Source organism: Puma concolor, chromosome C1 (assembly GCF_028749965.1).
Source record: "Puma concolor isolate L17-30 chromosome C1, mPumCon1.1.hap2, whole genome shotgun sequence".
Taxonomy (NCBI): domain Eukaryota; kingdom Metazoa; phylum Chordata; class Mammalia; order Carnivora; family Felidae; genus Puma; species Puma concolor.
Window position 1 is genome coordinate 80,489,926 of NC_141674.1, and position 22,748 is coordinate 80,512,673.

The 22,748-nt window shown below is 41.7% G+C and overlaps 1 protein-coding gene and 1 long non-coding RNA gene across 12 annotated transcripts in view; one reads left to right on the top strand and one right to left on the bottom strand.

Annotated features, from left to right (window-relative positions):
* Positions 1-2,135: 2,135 nt before the first annotated feature.
* On the bottom strand, positions 2,136-6,812 carry LOC147578184 (uncharacterized). The gene is made up of 3 exons (XR_015254217.1): positions 6,505-6,812; positions 3,623-3,726; positions 2,136-2,785 (listed from the first exon to the last, which is right to left on the bottom strand). It is a non-coding gene; the product is annotated as an uncharacterized LOC147578184 (long non-coding RNA).
* A 10,379-nt stretch (positions 6,813-17,191) lies between these two features.
* Positions 17,192-22,748, top strand: part of ABCD3 (ATP binding cassette subfamily D member 3) — a 165,468-nt gene continuing 159,911 nt past the window's right edge. For 7 of the 11 annotated variants that reach the window (XM_086717610.1, XM_086717616.1, XM_086717615.1 and 4 more), the window contains exon 1: positions 17,192-17,311. The gene's annotated coding sequence lies outside the window, so the exon portion shown is untranslated. The remainder of the gene's footprint in view (positions 17,312-22,748) is intronic. The other 4 variants (XM_086717618.1, XM_086717617.1, XM_086717611.1 and 1 more) reach the window with 3 other exon arrangements.

The following is a 22,748-nucleotide window of genomic DNA, read 5'->3' on the forward strand; positions in this document are numbered from 1 at the left end:
TCAGGAGGGGACTAATGCAAATGGAAAGAGGGGAGGAGTTGGTAGAAAACTTGGCGTCCTGAGAAGGCATCATTGAGCAAACTAGCAGGAAAGATGAAAGGTGTAGAAAAGAGTATGATGCTTGAACTCATGACTTTGAGGTTTGTATTGGTCTGCAGAGGGGCTTTCAGACATATCTGGATCCATAGATTTGGAGGATACTATTACCATTAGCTATCTGGGTTCTTTTTTTTTCCCCCCCATTTCTAAGTTTATTAAAAGGTTTCTATTCTTTACTCTCTCCGGCAACAGACAGACTTTCTCCATATGACTCTATATGGAAATATGGCTACTGGCCGCTGCAAACTCACCTCCTGGCATTTCATGATACTTTAGGAAGAGAAACTCTGCTGCTTGAGTCTCAGCCCATCCTTTGGGCACTTATATGCACTGGGCACTATGCAAAGTCTTTTACCCATAAGGTTATTTAATCTTCGTGACAACCTCTGTGAAATACTGAACTGGATGGTCACTGGTTGCCTCTTTACTGTCCGTTTCCCCTTCCCTTTTCCTAGTAGTGCCCAGATTTTCTTTGGGGATATAGGAGACCCCCCATTCTTTGCAAAATTCTTAAAGAATGACAGATTCCACTCTCAGATCCAGTGATTGTCTCTGACTGGTTAAACTGAGCCAGAGGCACCCACCCACCTGGTCTTTCATGAAGATTTATTAGCAGCTCTTTTTAACTCACGTACATATACTTTAGAAAGCTTTATACTGCATAAGTATAAAGAAGTAAACTTACTTTAAAAATAACATGTATTTTCTATTATAAAATTATGTTCATTGTAGAAAATAAAAGTAGTATGTCATTTATAGTGAAACTGAGAGTTTATGGTTATTTCTACAAAGATTGAGCATTGGGTCTTTGACAAGGAGAAAACAAAACAAAACAAAAAACCCAACCTTCCTTATTTATCATTCCATAGAAAAATCACCTTGACTTTGATCATTTTCAACTTATATTACCTAATTTAGAAACACCAGTCATGACGAAAATGAAGATCACCTATACTGAAGAAGTCTCTCATTCTCTCTTTTTCTTTCTCACATTCTCTTTAGATTTGTGTTTATTTATATTTATAGGATTTTACATAAGACAAGTTCAGCACAGTCCTTAAAAATTGTTTTTGTTTAGCCTACAATGTATTAATGAAAAACATGTACTAAAGAGCGATGAAATAAACGTGTCCTTATGGTCAAGAATCTATGAAACTATTTGCCACAAAAGTAGATGGAGACATGGAGGGGGCACCTGGGTGGCTCAGTCAGTTGAGCGTCCAACTTCGGCTCAGGTCATGATCTCACGGTTCATGAGTTCGAGCCCCGCATCAGGCTCTGTGCTGACATCAGAGCCTGGAACCTGCTTCGGATTCTGTGTCTCCCTCTGTCTCTGCCCCTCCCCTGCTTGCTCTCTTTCTCTCTCTCTCTGTCTCTCAAGAACAAATAAAAATAAAATAAAAATTTTAAAAGTTTAAGAAATAGATGGAGACATAGAAGACTAAATAAGTATACAATGAGTTCATTTATATAGTTCCACATATTTAATCTTGCAAACCCAACTCATGACAGCACATTTATGAAAACAAAACAAAAACAAAAAAAAAACATTAAAAACCTTAGAAAGTAATAATAAACACAATGCTGCCGAAACTCAGCTCCACCACATCCTCAGTTCTGGTTTGGATGTAACACAAGTGTTTTCAATTGCACTGGGTGGAGACCCTGGCAGGAAGGAAGCATCGGATATTGCTGGAACATATCTTTGTTTGAGCAACAGCTAATGAGAAAGGTCACCATTATGCTTTGCTTTCAAACACTGTGCCTGTTTTGAAATTAGTACCGAACATTTCATCATAAATGTTGATTTATAATCATGGAAGTACACAACCGGGTAATATTAACTTTTTTCCTCCTAAGTGGAGAATAAGAACCAAAGCTTATGTTCTCACCACTGTTTTGATCGGAATATGTCAGTAAAAGATAGAATGACTTCCAATTTATGGGCTCAGGGTTCCTGGCTATTTACAAAATTCCAGTAGTGGATTTAAAGAAAATGTAGCCTTATACATTCCACCCCCCCCCCCCCCCCGGAGTTTTAGTGTTATTTGTATTCCTGTTAATCTCACTGCCAGTGTTTGAGATGCAAGACTTTTGGGACTTTGTTTCCTAACATTTTATTGTATTTGTTTAGTGGATCCAGTTAGTGGACTGAGATCCTAAGAAAGAGCTCAATTTTTTTTCTGTGCAAAGTGTTTACGGACAAATGCAATAAACTTGAGAAGGCCTCCTTCCAGAATGGGCTGACTTATATCAAGGATAGTAAAAGCAGCAATAACAATAAAAGCAGATATTTCGGCTACAACTTTGGGAGTGGGGAGAGGAATCTCTTAAATCTCTCCGTTTATATTTTTGGTTTTCCCTGTTGGCCAGGCTGTTGTATTCCCATGTCCGCAGCACGTTCCACTGTGGGAGCCTGGAACTCTGAGAATAAACTTTGGGAAAGGCTGGGTCCACCCTCTGGGGATAAGGGAGCCAGAGGGAGGAAGGGGAGGGGGTAAAGGAAAAGGCAAGGGGCCGGCTGTCTTCCTGTGTTTGGATGACCTTTCCTTATGTTTATCTGGCAGGACTGGGCAGCTATGCCGGGTTCGATGTCAGTCTGCCATGTTGGCTGCAAGTGACCTCTTTCTTAGCTTCAAGTGGGTAAAGGAGCTTTGCTCCTGCTGGAGGGACTAGATTAAAATCTCTGAGAAAACAAAAAAGTGTACAAGTTTGTGAGGGGTGAGTGCCTAGACAAAGAAGGCTTCGCAAACAGACACATATGCCTGTGTCTAATGGGTTCCCAAGGGAAAGATCTGGGTGTCTCTTGGAGCCATTTGAGGCAGGACCCACCTGTGCCTCTGCCCTCTTGCTGGGCACAAGACTAGAGACTGCCTTCCTTCTCCTGAATCCTCAGCATTTAGTATAATGCTCCCCACCCACAGGGACTCCATAAGTATTTCGTAAATGAGTAAATAAATGAACGAATGAATGAGCAGTCACCAAGAGGTGACTGGGCAACAGGCAGCAGGTCATACAATACCTAATCTATTCTCCAGTCCCTGCTCCAAGGGCCTTGGGTAGTAGCTGTAGCTCCACTTCAAAGCAACCATTTTCAAACCTCCCTGCCTCACATTCCTAATGGGTGAGTCACTTGTTTCTTCTGGGCAGCTGGGTCGAACTTTTTTGGTTTCTACCTTTCCTTTGTATTTCATTGTGAACCTCTCACCCTGGTCTGGCCTTAACTTAAATGTTACTTCCCCAAAGAAGCTATCCCTTCATGCCCTCCCTCTCCTCCATCTAAATTAGAGGCCCCTGAGAAACTTCTTATGAAACTGTTTTCTTCATAGCACTTAAGACAATGTCTAATCATGTTCATTTGTGTGACAATCCATGCCATGTCTGTTTTCTCCACTAGATTACACACTCCTTAAAGACAGGGAACCATATCTATTTTCTCATCACTATAGCACAATACCTGACATATAAGCACTCAGCAAGTATGTTACATGAATGAATGAGCCAATTAGGGAACAGATTATACCTGAGAGGAGAATTCGTAGGTTACTGAGTGGAGGTAGAGGATAAAGGTCAGAGTCCAAAAGTTCTATTCCAGTCAGACCTTGGACACTTCACGAGTTTGAGATTCTGGAAGAGGACAGAGTGGTTAACAGACATAAATAATGTTGTTCATTTACCTTTGGAAGCTAGCTATCACTCAGAGTTCCTGGGAGTACCGGTAATTTTCTTTTTCGTACCCAACATAGCAACTTCTTCCACCTTTTCAGTAACAGAGGAGGGTATTTTGGTCACCGGGTATCCAAACCTCAGAAGGACTCTTTTTTCCTCATACCACACAGCTCCATAATACTTCTTGTTAGTTTCATCCTTCCCATTCCATTGAGGACCACTTGATCCAGTGGACAAGTCAGGTTTCTTTCCCTTGCAAGTTATAGAAATTCAACTCCCACTAGCTTAAAACCAGGAATGTATTGGATCATGCATCCAGGAAGTTGATGGGGACAGTTGGCTTTAGATGTGTTTAAATCTAGGGGTCAGACGATTGCTCAGGATTCCGCCATCTCTTTGCTTACCTTAAAAAGGACAGCTATGACCCCTGGCTCACAACCTCCTCGTAGCACCAGAGAGGACTCTGAGTGCCCCCATGAGACCACTCCTGAATCAATCCCTTTTTGGGGAGAAGGGGCAAGACTCTGACTGTCCTGGCTTGGGTAACATGCTCACTCTTGTAGTTCTTGTATGAGGCTGGGGGTGGGGCACGGTAGTAGAATCACAGAAGGAGTTCCTCAAGGAAAAGACAGATTGTGTAACTAGGATGACCTGAGGAAATGGTGCTAAATAATCAAGAACAATAGAATGCCTTCCTGCAATAGACACCCTGTGCCAGGTGCAGCGGTAGGTCTTTAACCTACACGAGGCAGAATGTACAGGGGAGATAGGGATGCACTATGGAATCGGATTGCTTCAGTCTAAATCCTACCTCTTCCTCTTACTAGTTATGTTATTTTGGGCAGATTAACCTCTCTAGGTCCAATTTTCTCATGATGAACCAGTGATATAAGACGTTCAATAGACTACTAGCCAGCCTTGAAAGGGAAGGAAATTCTGACACATGCTATAACACAGATGAACTTTGAAGACATTATGCTAAGAGAAATGAGCCTGCCCAGAAGGACGGATGCTGTATGAGTCCACTTATATGAAGTGCCTAGAGTAGTCGAAAACATAGACACAGAAAGTGGAAAGCAAAGGGCTGGGGCTGGCAACCGGGAGTTACTTTTTAATGGGCATGGACTTTCACCTTGGGAAGATGAAAAAAGTTCTGGGGATGGATGGTGATGGCAATTGTGCAACAATTGCGTGTTCGTAACCCCACTGAACTGTATGCTTAAAAGAGCTAAAATGGTCAATTTTGTGTTATGTATATTTTACCAAAATAAAATAAAATGGTGATGTAAGGATCAAATGAGACACCAGGCATAAATGTGAAATACTATTAATTCTCATAATAATCTTTAGAATGAGGTATTGTGATCTCTAGCTTTCTCACTAGATGGAGACTTGGAGGTTAAGCAACTGATTCAAGGCTACCCAGCTAGAAAGTGGCAGAGCCAGATTCAAACCCAGTACTTGACCCCTGAGCCCTGCTGTTTTCCATTATACCACATTTCTTCCCAACACACTGCTGACTAGCTACTGTTGCCTGATTAATATTTTAAAATGCTACTTTGATTACATCAAGCTCCTGCTTAACAAAAACTTAAGGGATCTACCCCTGGTCTAAAGCCCAAATGCCTCCCCAATGGCAACTCTCCTTGCCATCTGACCCGTTACTTTTCCAGTTTCACCTCAAGGTCAAGGACCTGCTTTACCATACACTGTGTTATCTATGTCCATAGCATATACTGGTTCTCCTGCTGGGACATTGTTGAAATTCTCCCCACCTTTCAGTGCTCGGCTCAAGACCCAACTCCTCCAGAAAGCCCCACCTAACTGAAAGAAAGACATTGTTACTGCTTTCCCTTCCCTGCCACAGTATGTATTATTTGATAGTGATGCATAATGTGCTTTAATAGAAGTTATTACTTCAGGGGTGCCTGGGTGGCTCAGTCAAGCGTCCAACTTCGGCTCAGGTCATGATCTCATAGTTCGTGGGTTCGAGTCCCACATTGGGCTCTGTGCTGACAGCTCAGAGCCTGGAGCCTGCTTCGGATTCTGTGTCTCCTTCTCTCGTTGTCCCCCTCTCCCCACCCCCACTCATGCTGTGTCTGTCAAAAATGAATAAACATTTTTTAAAAAGTTATTCCTTCAGTTGTTTATGTCTTATCTCCACAGCAGGCCACCTGCTCAGGGAGAGCAAGGATCGTGTTGGTTCTTCTTTACATTTCCCACAATGCTGCCTTAGTGTTTTGCTTTGCACAGCAACTTAATAACAATGTCTTAATGATGCTGATTCAGGAAACATGACAAATGATGACTAGTTCACTCAACCATGATTTGGACTGAGGAAAAACATGTATTATTCCCTTTCTTGTTAGAGAAGGTGCTGGAACTTTTCCTTGTACTTTTAGGCCAATTCAGGACATAATGTTCCTAGTCAGCTTGGAAATGAAAAGATTGAGTCTGGTTAAAAAGCTGATCTGCTGGTAGGCCTGTGTGAGAGGTAGATGTCTCCTACTGATTAAATTCTGAGAAACAGAAGCAGGCAAAACTATTTACAAAGCCACCAGAGACAAAGCAGTGTTGTTTTGTTTTGTTTTGAGCACATCCCCCAAAATATAAAAGGTCGTTTCAGGTTCTGCAACTAGTGTCTACTGTGCAAATACTGTAGTCTCTACAGAGGTCCTGGAAATGTTATCATAATGTCTTCAAGTCCATAAACCTTGCTAATGACACTGTCCTTACCTCCAGCCCCTGCTCAAATGCTAGTCCTCTGTGAACCATGTAGAAGATCTGCAGACGTTCTCCAGGAAGAGAATCAAGGTCAAGGTGCTGGAAACAGTGCAGAGATGATATTCAGCAGAAAGCCCTCTTGCAGTAGTTCTGAGTGGTTATCAGGTTTGTCCTGATTGGCCAGTTCCCATTCTTTAAATATTTTGAGCATCATCTCTGAGCAAAGGGACCAGCGCTGGAAGTGCAGGTAGTTCCATTTGACTGGAGCACAGAACACCAATTGGAGAATGACAGATGAGGCGGGGCAAAGGTAAGGACCAGACCTTGAAGGAATTCAAATCAACCATTTGGGCAGATAATCCACAAAAAAACTGTTAAGGAGAAAATGACTATTCAGCACATTTTCAAAAGATGAGAGATACCAGCTAATAGGTTTTTATAATGTACTGGGTGAGAGATGATGATGGAAACTCAAACCAAGTGCCTGGGTGTTGTATGGAAACCAATTTGACAATAAATTATATTGGGGGGAAAAAAAAAACTTGGCCGTGCCAATGGATAGGAGGGGATAGATGTAAAAGGTATCTTTTTAGGTAAAATTGACTAGATTTATGATTGATTAGAGGTAGTGGGAGAAGAAGTGTCAGGAGGAGTCAGAATCTGAAATGTGAATTTTCCAATTGGTTGTATTGCAAAGAATACATTGATGTTTCATGTTTATTTTCCCTCTCTTACCTCGAAGTTCAGGGAATAAGTTGTGGTGGATCATACAAAATACATGAGCAGAGCAGATGACCATGAGGCTGCTGGCCACTCTTAAAAACTGCAGTCACCTGATTTGACCACATTTTGGTTCAGTGAGCCTGCACAGGAACTGCTTATTTGAAATTGCATGAGTTCAGCTTGCCATGACTGAAGCAGATATGGAGAACATTCTGAAGGCTTATGGCAACTATGAAAGCAGCAGGCAGAAGCCTTTGGATGAGGCCATTTCCAAACCTTCTCACAGGACATCGTTTCCTCTTTGCAGTAGTTGAGCCCTGGGTATCATCGGGACTGCTACAAATACTTTGGGGCTTTCCTCATCTACAGAGCAGTTGGGATGGGAATGGGGAGCATGCCGCAAGTCTGGAGAGCCCCAGGGGAGAGACTCTGAGTTATGTCCCCAAGGTGGAACAGAGAATCACCTGGGTTTGCAAGGGAGATAAAATGTAAAATGATTGATTTTATGATATCCATCATCGAATCCCTTATGACTGCCTTCTTGAATAGTTCTTTAACTTTGCTTGTCTAAGTAAAGGAAAACATAATAAACCACAAACAATTTGAAACATTAGTAGACTTTTACATTTCATCTAGATCTCGGCTCTTCGATTTTATAACTCGGGATTTTATTTTGAATGGGATTTCTTCCAAATAGCAGCAATTTCTCCTCTCAGTGAGGACCAAGACTATAGTATCTTTATAATTTTAAAAATAAACTGTCCTTTGGACCTGCAAAGAAGTATTCAGATGTCGTAACCTGAAAATGCCTCAGAATTTTCCCACACTCTAACAAATCCCTAAACAGTCAAATGGATATGCACCAACATTTCTAGATCCCCTTGGGAGCACATTTGAGAATGCTTAGTACCGAAGAAAATGTTAGGGAAATATATACACACTCAAGAAATAGGGGTTTACACCAAAAGTGTTCTCCTGTCAACACAAGGAAAGTATCTCAAATATAACATGGTAATACATATAAGATAAATTATTTACACAATACAGAGAGCAGTGTCACTTAACCTTCTTGCCAACAGGTTAACATTTTTATCTTAGTAACATGTTTAAAGAAACAAACCAGTAAAGAAAAAGAGAGAGAGACACGAACCAAGAAACGGATCCTTAACGACAGAGAACAAACTGATGGTTCCCAGAGGGGAGGTGGTGGGGGATGGGTCAAATAGGTGATGGGAATTAAGGAGTGCACTTGTCATGATGAGCACCGGGTGATGTATGGAAGTGCTGAATCACTATATGTACACCTGAAACTAATATTAAACTGCATGTTAACTGTATTGAAATTTTTTTAAAAAAAGATATTTGAAACAACACAACAGGAAAGTTAAATGCCTCTTCATTTATTTGGTGAATAGAAAACATACATATTTCTTTTTTTTTTTTTTTATGTTTATTTTTGAGAGAGGGTGCAAGCAGGGGAGGGGCAGAGGGAGAGCGAAGCAGAGGATCCCAAGTGGGCTCTGGGCTGACAGCAGGGAGCCCTGTGAGGGATTCTTGAGATCATGACCTGAGCTGAAGTCGGACGCTGAGCCGCCCAGGCACCCCAAGAAATAAAAATATCTTAATTTCTTTTCTTCCTCCCTCCCTCTGTTATGCTTATCTTAGCCACACCCAATCCCAGAATGAGCCCAACGAAACCATTCTTTGGCCTTCTACTTAGCGGCTAAGCACTGATGGAAAGCATCACCCAAACTGGAAATAGATGCTGTTATAAATTCTTGGCTGCCTCCTCATCTGCAGGACAATCTAATAAGCTAGCTCTCTATTATCCATAACAATTGTTTCATACTTCACTCTCCTCAAACATCTGATCTTTTCCTCTTCCTCCACGCCTTATTGTAAATGAATGGCTTCGGATAACATTTCATTACAGAAAATATAAGCAATCTTGACCGAAACCATGAAAGGACTTTATCAAGGAACATCAAGTGGTTATAAAGATTGTCCAAAAAGTAAATACACAAGGATAGCCGAGAAAATGGCAAAAACAAAAATGACAGGGGCGATATTGCCCTCCCAATTATCAAACAAACTATAAAGATTCCATAATTAAATAACGTGGGGTTGCTGAAATAGATAATGCCTCAAATGGCACAGGCCGGAGACCACATCTTTAGAATATAAGATAAGATAAAGGTAACATTTCAAAACAGAGGATAACGATAGAATATTAACAAATGTTGTTGGAAAAATTGGCTGTCCATTTGGAAAAGATAAAGTTTTATCTCTGCTTCTCAGAAATTCAATAAAAATGGATAGATTTTAAAAGCTGTGTGTTAAAATACAAAACAAAATTATAAAAGTACGAACTGGAAATATGGGAGAGCGTTTATAATTTTCCTGACGGGAAAGGCCTCAAAAAGCCAGACTTAAAACCAAGAAATAAATAACCCGAAAATCCGACAAACTGATTATCATCCATCCAGTGTACACCCTGACCTGGCCTTTAAGGAAGTCACCGTGGTAACATCTATCAAAATGTTCCCATCTATTTATTTCCAAGATCCTTTCTCGAAAATGTTCACATATGCATAAAGACGTTCCTTGTAGCACTCTTTGAAACCATTAAAAATTAGAGATGAGGGGCACCTGGGTGGCTAAGCATCCGACTTGGGCTCAGGTCATGATCTCATGGTCCGTGAGTTCGAGCCCCTTGTCGGGCTCTATGTTGACAACTCAGAGCCTGGAGCCTGTTTCAGATTCTGTGACTCCCTCTCTCTCTGCCCCTCCCCCACTCGTGGTCTGTCTCTCAAAAATAAACAAACAGGGGCGGGCGCCTGGGTGGCTCAGTCGGTTAAGCACCGACTTCAGCTCAGGTCACGATATGGCGGTCCGTGAGTTCGAGCCCCGCGTCGGGCTCTGGGCTGATGGCTCAGAGCCTGGAGCCTGCTTCTGATTCTGTGTCTCCCTCTCTCTCTGCCCCTCCCCTGTTCATGCTCTGACTCTCTCTGTCTCAAAAATAAATAAAACCTTAAAAAAAAAAATAAGAAACAAACAAAAATAGTAAAAAAAAAAATTAGACACACAAAAAAATTAGACATGATCTCACTGTCCTATAGTAGAGTAATACTTTGAATAAATCATATACACTCATGCGATAGAAAGCTACAAACTTTTCTTAAAAATGAGGTGGATAATAATGGATTGACATAAAAATACCTTCAGAGAGAGATAGAAGAAAAAAATCAAATTTCAGGACAATAGAATATGTATGTTCACAATTACAAAAAACAATATCAAAAACAGTTGTATGTGTGCGTGCATACATATGTAAATGTGTAGAAAACACTGTCAAAGGATATACATCAAACTGTTAATTCCTAGTACTCTGGTGAGTTGGCAAATTCGATTTGGAAAGATGGAAAGTATTTTAGCTTTTACTATACCTACCTCTGCCCTGTTTGAATTTATTACATTGAACATATATTCTAGTATACTCCTATAATGGAATTAAAAATTAAAAAGAAGAAAATAGAAATTATCAGAACCCGTTGCACATAGCAAAGGCAAACATTGTTTCATTTAACTATTGTTTTCTGAAACATTTGTTTTGATTGTATGTGTGTAGAGTACAATTTGTTTCAATTGTATGTGCTAGAGTACATGCTGAATCAGTGCAAAATAGATTTCTTTCCAGGAGTTAGTTGCATTTGAGTGCATAATAAATGACCAAGGATCTCCTGACTATTCATCCTATTCATTGATTTTTGCTGCCATAGAATCCTGTACATGTGTATTTAATTGTTTAAAAATTATTTTGGGGGCGCTTGGGTGGCTCCGTCGGTTGGGCGTCTGACTTCAGCCCAGGTCATGATCTCATGGTTTGTGGGTTCAAGCCCTGCATCAGACTTTGTGCTGACAGCTCAGAGCCTGGAGCCTGATTCAGATTGTGTCTCCCTCTCTCTGCCCCTCTCCAGCTCATGTTCTCTCTCTGTCTCAAAAATAAATTAAAAAAAAAAAATCATGTTGAGGGGTGCCTGGGTGGCTCAGTCGGTTGAACACCCGACTCTTGATTTTGGTTCAGGTCATGACCTCACCATTGTGAGATAGAACCCCTGGGTCAGGCTCTGCCCTGGGCTTGGAGACTCTCTTAAGGTTCTCTTCTCCCTCTTCCTCTGTCCCTCCCCCACCCACATGGACACATGCGCACATGTTTGCATTTTCTCTCTCTCTCTCTCTGTACCTCTCTCTCAAAAAAAAAAAAAGAAAAAAAAAAAAAGAAAAGAAAAGAAAAAGAAAAAGGAAATCATTTCGAAAAGTACTCCTGAATTTAGGAGGGTAATTTTAGATAAACACCCTAGACAAGAGCAACGCTATACTTTCTCCCTATTAAACAAATGCTACATTCGGGAAATTAGAGAAAGTTATAAGAAGTCTAATTATTTCAATGGTTTTGACTGCTGGAAAACATATCCACATTTTCAACACCTGTAAGATGTTTGTTTCTGAACAGCTCCATCTAGCAAAGCTTCAATGCTGCTACTTTTTTTTTTTTCAATGTTTATTTCTGAGAGAGAGAGAGAGTGTGTGTAAGCAGCAGGGGGTGGGGGCTGGTGGTGCAGAGACAGAGACAGAGAGAGAGAGACAGAATCTGAAGCAGGAGCTGTCAGCACAGAGCCCGAGGCGGGGCTCAAACCCGCAAACCATGAGATCATGACCTGAGCCAAAGTCGGACACTCAAAGGACTGAGCCACCCAGGCGCCCCCTGATGCTGCTACTTTTCATTCCTGTAATAATAGTACTCAAGAATGAGCATAACCGTTTATGTCATTCCTCTTTATGCATCTTTGAATCCTTAGTGGATTACATAGGGCCTGGCACAAAGTAGGTAGTTAGGTCTATTGTTTTGAGTTGATTGAACTTGAATTATTCTGATTATGATAGAATATCTTAGGGTGCACATGGGTGGCTCAGTTGGTTAAGGGTCTGACTCTTGATTTTGGCTCAGGTTGTGGTCTCACGATTCCTGAGGTTGAGCCCCACATTGGGCTGCATGCTAACAACTCGGAGCCTGCTTGGGATTCTCTCTCCTCTCTCTCTCTCTCTCTCTCTCTCTCTCTCTCCCTTCCTACCCCCTCCCCATCTATCTTTCTAAAAACAGATAAATAAACTTTAAAAAAAGAATATCTTAGAAAAACAGACTTTAGTGATCAATGTTTAATGATACCCAAATGGGAATAATTTTAACTAGTTTACAAAATATGTTCACATGAATTTCCCTTCTCCCTGCCACTCTCCCCCCAAACCTCTATAATATAGGGAGGAAAGATAGTACCAGCAGTAGTAGCAATTTACCCCATAAGCCTGCCCTTGCTTCATGGGAGAAATTAAGCAGCCTACTCAAGGCCTCCGTCTGAATCTCTTTCAGTTAGGTCCTACTTTCTCTACTTATAGTTGGGTACACAAAGCCAGGCAGGGCATTTGGGGATTGTATTTCTTGATTGCACAGAAACACACAGTGTCTGGAAAAACACAGGATAGATAACTAATGGCTACTCTCTTTTTCTCCAAGGAAGTGGCTTATGATCCCTGCTATAAATGCGAAAGCCAAGTCATGTCACCATCTTCTTCGTTTCCATTTGTGTTGGATGGGCTATATCTTGTGCAGCATTTTAAGTCCTCCTGACCCCACCTCTTACTCCAGCCACTGCTCCAGGCACCCATTCTGAGTAAATTGCAAAGGTATGTGACATGGCCTTCCACTTGCAACTCGGGTATGTACCGCCCAGTCAATGCCCACCAGGCCACCCTTGATCATTGGAGAAATCCTTGGATAAATTCTCCCCTTTAAGTCCTCTGAGGGGACAGTTCTGAAACGCTTGTCATAAGACTCCTCAGAAGCTCATCTGGGATTGAGCACCAGTCACCTGCAGTTCCTATAGCCCTGACCAATTTAGTAACACATCCTTGAACAGCCCTTCCCTCCCTCCTTCCCTGTTTACTCCTCCTCTTCCCAGTCCTGCTCCTCAGGATCACATTCCCAAATGTACAACATGGGGGCTGTGTGTGCGAGCCTTTGGCTCACACTTTCATTTTGGAGGAGCCCAGACTCGGACTGGGGTGGACCCCTTCCTTTAAATGGAGTGAAGAAGGGGCGCCTGGGTGGCGCAGTCGGTTAAGCGTCCGACTTCAGCCAGGTCACGATCTCGCGGTCCGTGAGTTTGAGCCCCGCGTCGGGCTCTGGGCTGATGGCTCGGAGCCTGGAGCCTGTTTCCGATTCTGTGTCTCCCTCTCTCTCTGCCCCTCCCCCGTTCATGCTCTGTCTCTCTCTGTCCCAAAAATAAATAAAAAACGTTGAAAAAAAATTAAAAAAAAAATAAATGGAGTGAAGAAATATTTCTGTACAATAATACTTACAAATATTTGTTTCACACTTTCAGGAATTCTATTTCATTATCACAAAAAAACTTATGGGGGAGATGTCTCTGCCTCCACTTGATAGATGAGGACCACAGAGGCTCAAAGAAGTTGAGTAACTTGACCGGGGTCACATCAGCTAAAAAATGGTAGGACCAGGACTCTGCAAAATTCTTGGAGGAAAAATCAGTGCCTGCTTTGCTATGACACAGCTGCCTTCTATCAGAATATTTGCAGAGGGCTTTGATCTCCGGGCCTCCCCCTCTGGAAAGTGCTCTTCCTCGTTTATCAGCTCTCTGCCACAGCACTCACAGCTGTTCCAAACACATCCATGCTTTTTCCAGCCTCAAATACACCACACGTGGAAGGTTTTCTTTTCTTTTCTTTTCTTTTCTTTTCTTTTCTTTTCTTTTCTTTTCTTTTCTTTTCTTTTCTTTTCTTTTCTTTTCTTTTCTTTTCTTTTCTTTTCTTTTCTTTTCTTTTCCAAGAAGTTTTGTTGTGAGGGAGTACAAGGAATAGTCAGTGGCTGGAGAGGGCAATGTGGATCAAGGAAAGGAGTTTTGAAGGTGAGCAGGTGCATGAGCTGAAGGGAATCCCCCAGAAAAGAGAGAGAGTAGGTAAGAGGAGATGAGTACCAAAGTCAAGTATGGAGCCTGGCTTTCAAAGGGGTAAGAGTTAAGTCCTCTGTTATAATGAGAGGAAAAAAAGAAGAAACTCCAACAAATAAGTTCAGGTCTCTCGGTAAGTTAAAATCTTGCCTAAGCAAAAACACAAACCACAAGCTCCTTCTGATCCTGCCCTGCACATTCTGTGAAAGCAGGGCCATGTCTGGTTTGTCTGCTACTGCTGTATTCTAGTACCAACCTTTTGGAAAGTTCTCAATAAATGTATGTGATTGCTAAATCAATAGATATAAATCAATGTGGTGCCTGGGTGGCTCAGTTGGCTAAGAGTCCAACTCTCGAATTTGGCTCAGGTCATGATCCCAGGATCATGGGGGACGAGCCACGTGTTGGGCTCTGTGCTGAGCATGGAGTCTGCTTAAGTTTCTCCCTCTCTCTCTCTCTCTATCTCTCCCCCCCCCCACCATCTCCACTTGTGCACGCACACACACACACACACAGTCTCTCTCTCAAAAAAAATATAGGCATAAACCAAGTATACACTTCCCTCACTACCAAAAACTCTGAGACTAATAGTAAATGATGAAGAGATTGATAAAAATGTCATTAAGAATTTTAGTAAAAGTTGGGGGCGCCTGGGTGGCGCAGTCGGTTAAGCCTCCGACTTCAGCCAGGTCACGATCTCGCGGTCCGTGAGTTCGAGCCCCGCGTCAGGCTCTGGGCTGATGGCTCGGAGCCTGGAGCCTGTTTCCGATTCTGTGTCTCCCTCTCTCTCTCTGCCCCTCCCCCGTTCATGCTCTGTCTCTCTCTGTCCCAAAAATAAATAAAAACGTTGAAAAAAATTAAAAAAAAAAAAAAGAATTTTAGTAAAAGTTGAAATGACCCGCAAAGAAATCATTCCTCCGAACTTTGCTATTTAATATGGGTAAATACACACATGAGGTCCAAAAAACCCAACTACTCAGGTATGCCATGGCAGAGCCCTCATCTGGCAGCAGTACTTGCACAAAAAAGACCCAGGGGTTGTGGTAGCCAGAGGGCTCAGGGTGAGTTATCAGGGGGAGGGAACCACTGAAAGGGGAACGAGATCCATGGCTTCCAGTACCTGTTGAGGGAGGGTGTCTCTGACCAGGGGAAGAAGGGATCCCTGCCTACTTCTGTAGGACAGAGTCTTTGTTATGGTCTCCCTGTGCCATCTTTTCACAGGAACAAGATTGAGCATGCTCAGTAGAAAGCAACCAGGCTTTTAAAAAATATACTTGAAATATTCTCATATGAGGACCAGTGAAGAAACTGGGTATGTTTCATTGCAGCAAAAAGACTCAAGAGGACCAGAATGGTGATTTTCAAATATGTGGAAGGCTATGTGACCTTTCCAGAACATTCTCCCTGAAACTTCAAAGCCAACCATTCTTTGACCTCACTTGGGTCCCAATTGATTGGTCCTACCTCCTTTTCACTATCTCACTTCCATGTTGGGTTAGCTCAGATTACATAGGTCAACATGGTCATCAATTTCCTGTTTATATCCTCAAAGTTCCCACTCCCTTTTACCTATCTGGTGCTTGCTTCAGGGCTAAAGCAGGGGTAAGGGGACTGGGTAGCCTTTCATGGTCCCCAAGACCTTTCTTTCAATTCATGACTATTCGGAGGGAAACTTCCATCCCCATACCTGCTACTTCCTTCCATGACACATAAATTATGTCCCATTCCTGGCCTCCTTCTCTCCCACTTGCCCTCCCCCACCAACCCCCCTCCAGATAAAATGATGTACCTGACTGGTGACTTTGGAAGGAGAAACTGGGACCTGCATCAGATGGGAACACCTTCCTTGCCTTTCTCCTCCTGGCAGTGATATGCCCACATTAGGTCACTTGTTTTCAGCCCTTTCTCCTCCATGCTATGGAGGTCCACTGAAGCTTGGGCCTGGGTGAGTATGCCTAAATAGTAATGTCTAATTCTGGGGTTCGATGTGTCAAAGTTCACTCAGTTCTCAAATTAAAGCCATGTTCTCCAGTTGCCTCTCCCCTCAATCCCGAGGGAGCTTGCTGCCTGCAAGAAGCATCCGTTTCCCTCTGTACATGGGGGATGGATGCCAAAGCCCCAAAGGAATCAACCTTTCCAACCCCTTCTCATGCCTCCCTCCCCACCTCCAAGCCTGACCCTGGAGAGAACATGCCCTCACTGCATCTATGCACCAGGAACTAGGTTAATTGTGACACAAATGTTTGTAGATTGAATAAAATAATAGATGCTATATGTTTTAAAGCAGAGCACACTTGAGGGGTGGGGACAAAGGGAGGCCTGGGAATTGGTGGTTCAATCTTTATGACCCAACAACGAAATCGAATCTTAAGTGACCTCAAACCCTTAGTGCTGCCTGGAGATCCTAACCGGTTTCCTCAGATGACTTACTCTCCCCTTCTAAAGAGAGGATTTCACTGATTCTCCTCTCTCCTCAAAACTACTCGCTTGCTGAGAAAATAAAAACATAGTAAGAGAGTTTCTACAGAGGTATCATTAAGGCTATCAAATGTCTGCCTCTGTATCTTTTTATTCTGTTCTTGCAAGCCTCCATCTGCAACTGCCCACGTTCCTCTCCAAGGCCAGCCCTCACCTGTGCCCTGGATCTCTTCCCCTCCCCCCATCCAAAGCCCTTGCTCTTGTTCCCTGAACACCAGACCCCGGAGTGGTCATTGTTAATCATCAGTCCTTACAGATGAAGTCTCCTCTCTCCTCCCTGGCTTAGGAGACAGCCTTGAGCTGGTTAAGTCCTCCACCCCTTCTCTGACCCCTTTGCTGGCTTCTCTTCTTCCTGTGGCTCCTTTAAAAGTAAGTGGTATGCAACACTGTTTCTGACTTTCTTCCTTTTTAACACTCTCTCTAAACTCCTGTTAATCATTACCTTTAGATGGTATCAATAGTATGAGAAAGAGTAGCAAAAATGCTAGAAGGAATACTTTAATAAGCAAAATGCACTTTGGTTTGCATTTTAATGACAGTTCTGATTTCAATTAGGAAGACCTAAGATTGAGCCCAGCTCTGCCACTTACCAGGTTTGTGTCTGTGGGCGAGACTCCTAATTTCTCTGGGCTTCCATTTCTGTGTTTATAAAATGGGGATAATAATGTCTTACTTTACATACATTATCTCAATGAAGTTTGAATGATGTATGTGTAGAAAAGTTTTGTAAAATATAACTTGATCTGTAGGCTTAGATTCTATCATGACAGACCATAGAAAGGGGTCACTAAACCATTGTCTATAGGGAATAATAATTGATATAGGGAATTGTCTTTTCATTTCTTATTTTTTAAGATTTTATTTTTTAAGTAATCTCTACACTCAATGTGGGGCTCAAACTTACAACCCCAAGATGCACCCTCTACTGACTGAGCCAGCCAGACACCCCTTTTTTCATTTCTATGTACTCGTGGGGAAGAGGCTGTACATGTAGGACCAAGATTGACTTTTAGGTCCTTTGTCAAGACCAGTCAAATCAATAATGCTCTGTAACTGCCCACGGACCCAGGGTCAAATCCTCAAATAATCTAAAAATAGGCAACTGACAGACTGAGCTGAAATGCCTCTTTTGCCCAAATCAACCAGGACTCCATTTGGCCCCTAGAAGTTAACAATCCGAGAATCTTCATTGACTTCGCTCCCACCAGCCCTGCCTATTTGCTGATGGTAGCTGGAATCTGGCTGAATCATCCTCCCCAGTAAAGGGGGCTCATTTGGGGTTTCAAGCAGGCACGTCAGCACATTCCTACATAAGAGAGGGGAAGTTGAAACATATTCCAGACTGAGCTTTCCTTTTAGCTGCAGATCAGACAAGGAGCCGACCTTAGTTTAATTTTGCTTGTTTGTTGTTGCTGGGTTTTATTTTGCTTTTTCCCCATGACCTAGAAGTGCACACTTTAGGGGGAAAGGAATCCTACTGTTCTACGGTGGTTCCATGAGAAGCCGAGCTATTTATTAAAAGTAGGAAATAGTTTAAGCTGTTCGGCTGAGATTTTAACAGCTCTTGTCTAATTGTTAACATACAAACCTCCCTTACCAGAACATTTGTAAGGGATGACTTCTTAACAGAATCTGAAATCAACCTTTTCCCAAAAGGGCTGTTAAAAATTACACATTTGGAATTTTGTCCCAGCCTGACTCAGCTGCTGAATTCCCTTTTAATATTTCCTGAGGGGTGGGGTAGAGGCAAACAGCTTTATTCCATTTAATCAAGCACATGTTAAAAACCTGGTGTCAGATTTGAGTACTTGCTAAAGGCAGGGTGACCAGCTGTCCTGTCCCAGTTTGCCCTGGAGGGGGGGATTTCCCAAGACATGGGCTGAGTCAATCACCCTAGAAAAGAAACCCGAGTCCAAATCACTCATGGGACAGGTGAGGACGCTGAGGCCCAGCAAGATGAAAGGATTTGCCCCGGTATCACTTGAGTGGCTAACACTCATTGCACTGCTGGACTAGGACCCAGATCTCTTGACTTCATGATCATGGCTCCATTGACACATTGCCCTTGTCCTTGGCAGTAAGATACGGGGTGAACCATGCAGAAGAATTTAGGTTTGATTACTGGCAAGGGACAGAAATCTGGGTGGGTGGGTGAATGCTGCCTTTGGGTTGATTGACAGCACCTCTCTGAGGGGTGGGAGTCAGTTGGCACACTTCCCAAGTGCCAGGCACAGTGCTAGGCCCAGTGTCTTGATGGAAGCCAGGAGTGTGAAGGAGGTTTCTAAGCCAGAGACTCTCAATCTGAAGACAGTGGTATCCTCAACAGGAGGATATTTTTATTGTTATTTATTTTTATTTTTTAGGTTTCTTGATGTTTGTTTGTTTGTTTGTTTGTTTGTTTATTTATTTTGAAAGAGAGAGAGAGAGAGATGGTGAGCAGGGGAGGGGCAGAGAGAGAGGGAGACAGGGAATCCCAAGCAGGCTCTGCACCAATCAGCACAGAATCCTACATGGGGTTTGAACTCACAAACTATAAGATAATGACCTGAGCTGAAATCAAGAGTCGGATGTTTAACTGACTGAGCCACCCAGGCATCCCAAGAGGAGGAAATTTTTTAATCCTGTGACTTTTCAGTTCTGTTCTCTCATGGGTCTCAAGAAATCTTAGAGAAGTAAAAAATTGTACTATTTGCTCCAAGAATCAGAATAAAGACAGGAAGCAGTGGTTGCTGGTTACCTTTTCCGGGAGTGGCCCAGAGGATGTTTACAGGAAGGATTCCTTTCTGCCCTCTGACTTATGGAGCTTTCAGACTAGAAATAGCACCTCCAGAGTAGAAGTCCTAGGGGGCCAGAGCAGATACAAATGCTAGATAAAACCGAAATGCAACATCCTAGGAGACAAAGTGCCTTTGCACATCCCTCATAAGAAAAGGAGAAATGCTGGAGAGCATGTGGAGAATTTTTGTTAATGCAGGATTGCATCTCTGTCCCTTCTGTTCCCCTCTTCAGGCTTGCTCTTTTCCTCCCCCCTCTTCCCTAAATTTCCTTCCATCTACTAAACAAGAATATTAAATGGAGACGGGGGCTGGAGAAGCCTGTAGGATACATGGTTTCCCCAAATCATAGGTTATTTTAAAAGACCAGTCATCATTGTCGTTATTATAGTTACATCAAGTGAAATTATAGTATTTATCAAGTACACACCTAATTTAACATTGACTGGAGTCAGGCTTGGCCTCCCCTCCTCGGTGGAATTGTCATGCTAGCCCCACATGCCAGGGGACAAATCCTTGTGGATCACTGCCTTGTGGAGTAACCGTGGTCAAGTTACCCAGTTTCCTCATCTGAGAAATGGAGAGAACACACGGCTGTCAGGAGGGTTACCAGGCAACCACAGAAAGGAGTTAGCAAGTCGTTACCAAGGCAGTAAGTACAGCAGCCCATCCAGGTTTTGTGGGACCTGAAGATGATATAACTTTGGGGGCCCTCTTTCATAAAAAGAATATAAATCTCACTTTTGCAAGTTTTATATGAATATAGGACTATATGAACGTGTTGCTAAGGCCCCTCCCAGGGTCTGGGAAGGGCTTCTTAAATTGAGATTTTGAAGCTTAAGCTTCCTCAGCTTCAAGATAAACCTGCTTCTAAATAAATGTTCAGAATAGATGTTAGCCTTCGCCGGTAGTTATATATTTGAAAATGTTTACGGAGCACTTACTATGTGCCGGGCTCGGTGTTGGTGGTGTTGCACATCTGGAAATGCTGTGCCTTAGGTAAAGGGAAGGTCATTAAATATCAAAGCAAACCAAACTCCTTATCTAAAGAATGTACTTTGATTTGACAAAACATCCCAAAGCTAATAAATGGCTGCAAAGCACTTTGCAGACCTCGTTAACAGAAACACTGTACCAATAAACCCGATGAGCTTTTGTGGTCATCATTTTTATCTTTTCCTTCTTTAAAAAAAATTGTGGTAAAATATGCATAATGTAACATTTGCTGTCTTGAGCATTTTTAAGTGTACGGTTCAGGGCATCGAATATACCCATATTGTTGTGCAACCATCACCAGCATCCATTCCCAGAATTAGTTTTATCTTGCAAAACTGAAACTCTATACCCATTAAACACCAACTCTCCATTTCCCCCTCCCCAGAGCCCTTGGAAACTGCCATTTTATTTTCTATCTCTATGATTTTGACTTCTCAGAGTAGTCAAATACTCTAAGATGGTTTGTATTTTAGATTTGTAAATACCCACTTACAGAGTACTTCATACAGGTAGAGTCATACAGTATTTCTCCTTTTGTGTCTGGCTTATTTCAGTTACCATCGTGTCCTCAAGGTTCATCCATATTGTAGCATAGGTCAGAATTTCCTTTCTTTTTAAGGCCGAATAATATTCCATTGTATGTGTATACTACACTTGGCTTATCTGTTCATCCAGCGGTGGACTTTTGGGTTGCTTCCATGATTTAGTTATTATGACTAATGCTGCTGTAAACATCAGTGTACAAGTGACCATTATGTTTGTGTTCCTTTAGAACACATACTTCAATTATCACTTTCCTTTGCTCACATGCCAATTAAATAAAGCAATCAAGTGCCCAGGAGCCAGTAATCAAACTTAAATTTTCCTCACAGTTGACCCCATATCTTACTGTCCTTTCCTCATTGTCAATTCTTGGCTCCTTTGTCATAAGTTAATTAACTGTATACACGTGGATTTGTTTTCTGGGTTCTCTATTTTGTTCTATTGGTCTGTGTCTGTTTTTATGCCAACACCATAGTGTTTTAATTATTACAGCTTTGCGATATAGTTTGAAATGAGGGAACAATGATGTCTCCAGCTTTGTTCTTTTTTCTCAAGATTTCTTTGGCTATTTTGATGTCTTTGTAGTTCCATACAAATGTTATAATTATTTGTTCTATTTTTTTGAAAAGCGTCATTGGAATTTTAAGCTCTCTTAGAACACCTTTTGCTGCATCCCATACATTTTGGTATGTTACATTTCCATGTTCATTTGTCTCAGTGTATTTGTTAACTTCACTTTTACTCTATTCTTTGATCCATTGGTACTACAGTAACATGTTGCTTGATTCACATATTTGTGAATTTTCCAGTTTTCTTCATGTAATTAATTTCTAGTTTAATACCATTGTGATCAGAAAAGATTCTTAATGTGATTTCAATCCTATTAATTTTACTAAGACTTGCTTTGTGACCCAATATGTGATCTATTTTGGAAATGTTCCATGCATACTTGAAAAGAACGTGTGTTCTGTTATTTTTGAATAGAATATTCTCTATATATCTGTTAAGCCCATCTGGTCTAATATGTTGCTTAAAGCTGATGTTTCCTTATTGATTTTCTAGCCAGATGATCTATCCGTTGATGTAAGTTGGGTACTAAAATCTTCTACCATTATTGTATTGCTGTCTGTTTCTCTTCTTAGGTCCGTTAATATTTACTTTATATATTTAGGTGTTCCTTTGTTGACTGCATAAATATTTACAAATGTTATATCCTCTTGTTGGGTTGACCCCCTTATCATTATATAATGCCTATTTTTGTCACTTATCACACTCTTTGTTTTCAAGTCTATTGTGTCTGATATGAGCACAACTACCCCAGCTTTCTTTTGGTTTCCATTTGCATGGATTATCTTTTCCCATCCCTTCACTTTTAGTCTATGTGTGTCCTTACATCTGAAGTGAGCCAGCATATAGATGAGACAACATATAGATGGGTCTTGCTTTTCTTTTCTTTTTTTTTTTTTTTCTTTTTTAATCCATTCAACCACTCTATGTCCTTAGATTGGAGAATTCCGTCCATTTACATTTAAAATAACTATTAGTAGGCATGTATTTATTGCTATTTGGGCTGTTTTGTAGTTCCCCTCTGTTCCTTTTTCTCTTGTTTTATTCTCTTCCTTTGTGCTTTGATGACTTTGTTAATCTTTTAAAAATAATACTCCTTCAAGGAGGGCACTTGTTGGAATGAGCACTGGGTATTGTATGTAAGCGATGA